This window comes from Scardinius erythrophthalmus (assembly GCF_964197995.2).
Source record: "Scardinius erythrophthalmus genome assembly, chromosome: 1".
NCBI classification, from domain to species: Eukaryota; Metazoa; Chordata; class Actinopteri; order Cypriniformes; family Leuciscidae; genus Scardinius; species Scardinius erythrophthalmus.
Genome location: NC_138221.1, coordinates 6,686,427 through 6,692,426, shown reverse-complemented (window position 1 = coordinate 6,692,426; position 6,000 = coordinate 6,686,427).

Genomic DNA, 6,000 nt, shown 5'->3' with positions numbered 1-6,000 from the left:
AAATTCGAATAAATTAATGTAACTGTAGTATGAAAAATATTAATCATATTCATGATTAATTATTAAAATTCCCTATAATCATTTGAGCTAAGTCATATTCGTTACAGGGTTAATGTCATGAAGATTATGTGTATTATAAATCACTAGTTTGGTCATGAAACAATGTAAATCTGGTGAGCATCAGCATGTTCTTCATCATGATGAATGAATGAGAAATTAAGAATAAACACCAAACTCTTTGGTCTCTTCACCAAACCCACACCAGCCCGCCGCCTCTTACCATGGGCAACTCCAGAGTGGTGAAGAGTCCATCCTCTCTCAAGGAGTGTGGTTCCAGAGCCCAAGCTGTGCGTGGAGGTGATCCTGACTATCTCTAATCGGAACCTCTGAACCTCACGCACAATCTCAGGCTCCTTCCCCGCCAGAGGGGTAACGTTCAACATCCCTAGAGCTAGTTTCCGTGTCCAGGGATCAGGTTGTCAAGGACCCCGCCTTCGACTGCCGCCCGATCCACTAAGGGACCTTACGGTCCCTCCTGCAGGTGGTGGGTCCACAGGAGGGCAGCCCCACGTTGCTCCCTCGGGCCGAGCCCACCAGGCGCTTGCATACAAGCCCTAACCCCGGGCCTGTCTCCAGGGTGGGGCCCCGGCTGCGCCATGCACGTAGCCTTAGAAAAAGGTGTAATAAAGTGGTACATGGATTCTTCCATGTATACTTCCGGTACTTTGGCGGTTACTCGACACAGGTAAATTGCAATCGAGAATTTTTTTAAATCTAATACTCCACTTTAATCGAGGAATCGTGACAGCCCTAGTCTGCTATCAGACCAGCTCTTCTCTTCCATGGAGATGAAAAAGCCATCTAAAGCACACAGATTTTAGAAACACACACACTTTTTAAAACAGCAAGGATAAAAACAATTAGAAAAAATAAACTACTGACACTGAAATGGATTCGTATTGACCTTGATTAAAAGCGTACTTTTCTAGTTGATCACTAAAAGATTGCGACATTACGATCTAAATCCAGTGTTAGTTCAGTGTAATTGCCACGTGCTGAGCAACAAAATCTCTTCTGTGTAAGTTAGTCACAGTCAAATCACTCCATCTCCACCAGTGTTGCCAGATTGGAAATGTCCAAGTATAGTACCAGAAGCTCAAAATGATCGTATTTGGAAGAAAATTATCGTACACAAGTCAAACGTACAAAATATAGCTATTTATTGACCAACAACTTATGACACGACATGAAAATGACTTTTTTTTGCTAAAATATCAACCTCGGCTTGGAAAAAACTGACCTAAGCGGAAAGAACTCTTTACTTTTTTTTTTACTTTTTTCTTCTTCTTGCAAAACATACAGAGATCACATGTTAATGATACATCTTTGTATACAATATACAAAAAGAACATTAACTTGTGCTCATGAGAGAGTCATTCTCCATGATGATTGGCCGAGAAGACATAACGCGAGATGAGATGAAAGACATGCGTATCACCACGTTCAGGTTCTTCTCACGGTAGACGTAGAATCCACAGCTAGATCAATGAGTATAGAAGCCCTATGATTACAACCACCATCATTTGAAGTGTCACACAATTCTGAAATTATCGTACATTTTGGGATTTTTTGTCATTATTGATCGTAAATCGAACAGAGGTCAAAATTATCGTACAAATACCATAATTATCGTACATCTGGCAACACTGATCTCCATTTATAGCTGGTCTGTGGTGATGGTTTTAATAACCGTGAGTCTCGGGCTGGTTTGTCTTCTGTTGATTATCATCATACTTCGGTATTTCATGATCACAGCAGAGAGAGAAGAGGTGAATAGATACAGGAACACAGCTGGAGAGTTTGATCAAACTAAATACTGCATATGTGGTTTCTCCACTGCATGGATCTTCATGTGTTGCTTCAGGTGACTTATAATAGAGAAACTCTTCCCACACTGATCACACGTGTACGGCTTCTCTCCAGTGTGGATCCTCTCATGTGTTTTCATATTTGATGAGTGACTGAATCTCTTGTCGCAGTGTGAACACTTGTAAGGTTTTTCTCCAGTGTGGATCCTCTGGTGCCGTTTTAAATCTATCCCTGTAGTAAAAGTCTTCTCACACTCAAAGCACATGTACTCTCTCACACCAGTGTGAATTTTCTCATGTCTATGTAAAGTTGGCAGCCATGAAAAACTCTTTCCACACACAGAACATGAATGTGGCTTCTCCTTCGTATGAACTGTCAGGTGTCTCTTCAGGTTTGATGCACAGAGAAATGTTTTGTCACATTGATCACATGTGAACGTCTTCTCTCCGGTGTGAACTCTCCTATGCACATCAAGATTATGTTTGTATGTGAAACTCTTTCCACATTGATCACATGTGAATGGCTTCTCTCCAGTGTGGATCCTCATGTGACGCTCAAGACTTTGTTTGGTTGTGAGACTCTTTCCACACTGAGTGCAGGTGAAAGATTTCTTGGCTCTTCTTTTCTTTACAAATGTCTTTTTAGTCTTTGAGCGACTCAAAGGTTTTCCTCCAGGTTGGACATGATGTTCCTCCTTCACTTCACTCAGTTCTTCACTCTTCTCCTTCACTTCACTCAGTTCTTCACTCTCCTCACTCTCTTCCATCAGGTCTGACAGGAAAGAAACAATTATTCATTTAATTTTCAGTACATCAAAATAATTTAAAGAGAGAAATATAAAGTGAAAGGACATGAAAGTGAGCCCTGATGTAATAGTAGAAAGTAGACAACTGTTATAAAATATTATGATAATTTGATACCTTTTTATATATTGAAACTTTCCATGAATGAGGTCAATTTATCTTCTAATTATTATTTTTTTTAAATTATAGGCACAAATCCCATGTTTCTTTGGCAGGAACTATTGAATATATGTGATCAATGACACAATTATCTAACATGATATTAACTAAAAAAAAATTAACTATATATAAAAAAAATAACTATTAAAATATACAATACTGTCATATTTTGACACCAACTTTGAGATTGATATTTATTTTACTAAAACGTTTTAATTATTAATGGCCGTTCACACTAGACTTTTCCTTGCACTGACTTCCATTCCTGCGCATGTGAAAGTGGGACACCAGAAACACAAGCTCAAGTGAATTACCCTGTGACAAATAACACAACCGTTTAGCATTTCATTGGATTGGATTGTTTATTTTTACATTTTGAACTATTATTATTTGTTATATATTGAATTAATGTTTGTAAAAAAGCTGCTGCAGAATGTGACGTCATTTCATGGCCGTCGCAGTGTCTGTAGAAACTTCACAAGCTCAAAGTGTAGAGTGGCAATAACTTTAACTGGCTTTAAATGAACTATTTTATTAGCATTATCTGTGTCCTACATGTTTCACTCAACCCTGTTACTCCTGACATGATTTTCCTCCTTTTAAAAACAGAGCATTTCTTAAAACTGTGACACACAGGAAGTGACATCATCTGGGCCCTTTCTACTGCATGATGGGAAGACAAGAAAATAATCTCAATCCATTGTCTCAGTTTTTACACAAACTGTAGCATTGACTGTATTCATCAACCCTGTTACCAAAGTTACTGTAAGAAGAATCTCTATAACTATGAATAGCTTGTATGATATTTGACAAATGCAACTTTATCAGTAACTTGGTGTTTACTGACTATTCCTAAAAATAAAAAATTGTAAACTAGGTTAAAAATGACTAAACTTCTGGTAACGTTGTTGCAAATTGGGAACCAAATATTATATAAATGTAAAATAAAACAGTTAAAATAGTATTTAGTTTGATCTGATGTTGACAATCAATATAAAAATGTCTCAAACCTCCCTTTACTGACCATTTGTTGAAGAAAACCCAGAACATTCTGTACCGTTTCACAGTTGAACTGTTTATCTAAATGTGATGAAGTGCTTGAATGTTTCTAACATGAATGTTCTTCAGCATCATGAATGAATGAAGAATAAACACCAACCTCTTTGTTCTTCAGGATCTTCAGTGTGTTTCATTCTGCAGGGTTCTGGATCACTCGTGTTCTCTCTGTCCTCTTTAATAAACTCAGTCTTTGCAGATTTCAGCTCTTCCTGATGCTCTGATGATCGTCTTCACTTGTTTTCCAACATTTATTGGAGAATTGCAGTGGGAGGAGCTTCACTGATGATGTAATTGCTGATCTGACAAAAAATATCAATTACCGAGTTTGTTTATATAATAAATGACACTTCTAAGCATTTATGTCTGTCTATCTATTATATATATATATATATATATATATATATATATATATATATATATATATTGTACAGTAACTGATGCCAATTCATTAATTATTTTTAATTATTTGTATTGCTAATCCTAACATTATTATGCTTCTTCATTAAAATACAGGAAATAAATCTATATAAAAATAATATCTAGAAATAAAGAAAATAATATAAATAATTTAAATTATTCCTAATATAAATAAATGTTAAGAAAAACAGTTAAAATCATAAACACGGAAATAAATGTACATATATTAGCCAACAAATCCCCTCAGTCTGCTGACACCAATGAAATGAGCTTTAAGTGTAAATTTACAGGAGATCTGAAGACATCAGCATAATAAATGAGGTGAAAACAGGAACTATTGTCATGAAATAAAGAGTGTTTTCAGCAGATCTGTTAATATTGATGAGCCTCAGACTATCAACACTCATTCAACAAGCCATTCAGGATCATCAGCAGATCATCTCACTTTATTCTGAGTGTTTGCTGTTAGAAACACATTATTTGAGTCAGGATACGTGATAAAAGCCTGTAAAACTACTCTACTGAAAGAAAATATTGTAATTTCTCACAATATGACATGGATAAAACATCAATAACAGAAAAACAATCACTAATGACACTCATCTTCATCAACCACTACAGAGAAATAATTACAGCAGCATAATATGTCCAAATTAAGTTTGATCTTATGATATAGGTTACATAAGTCCCTATAAAGTAGATCATTAAAATAATAACATTTTATATGCGCAGAAACTGAAAATTATCATAAAACTTTTCAAAATAAAGAGCACCACAAGCACTATTGTTCCAAGGGTAAACGCTATTCATATTTATAAGTATTGCTTTAATGTCTCACATGGCTCATCTTAGGCTCAATATAAAGCATTAGCAGTCTCTGTTCCAGTATGACACTTGAGATAGATTCACATTAATTCCCTTCACGGATCTTAAACTTTGACTTGACTTGACGAGACAATCACACAAACGAACACAACATCGCTCAGGTCTGAATGAACTCAACATATTCTCCTCATGCTCGCTGCTGCTGCACTAAATGTTTATTTCAGAAGGAAGACGCCAGAAAAGACGCACAAGTATCGCTGTGATCGATGAAAACAATACAGAAATGAGCCTGTTGCTTTATCAAACTGTATAAAGTGTGTGTGATGGTTGTGTAAATATGATAAATACCCAGATAGCAAAAAATATCTGCACGGCTTCTTTTTGCCGCCGGCCCCAAGCTGTCGGCTATAGGTGCGCCCCGCTGGCGGAGATTAAACGTTTGCCGCCGAATACGTCACTCCCATTTCTTGCGAGATGCCGCCGGCGAACAGCCGCCGGGCCGCCGACTTCATTCTCTCTGACGGCTGCCGCCGTCTAAATGAACCGCGGCCGGCTGGCGGCAAGCCGCTTTGATATCGACCAGCCATGAGTGAAACTGATAGCATTTTAACTACTTTTCACATTTAAAGCGATTATAATTATTATGTGAATTATATAAATTTTTGTTGTTGCTCTAAAGCCATTAGGGGTTATAACAGATTTGACTCTGATTCCATTTAAATTAGCCTACTTTGAAACTCTGAAGCGATAGCAGATATGTAAAATATATAGAATTATTTTATTCACTTAAGGTGACAATTCTTTACATTTCTTTGATTTATGCACAATTTGAGATGTACCAATAATAGACCAAAAATGATTAATTTTT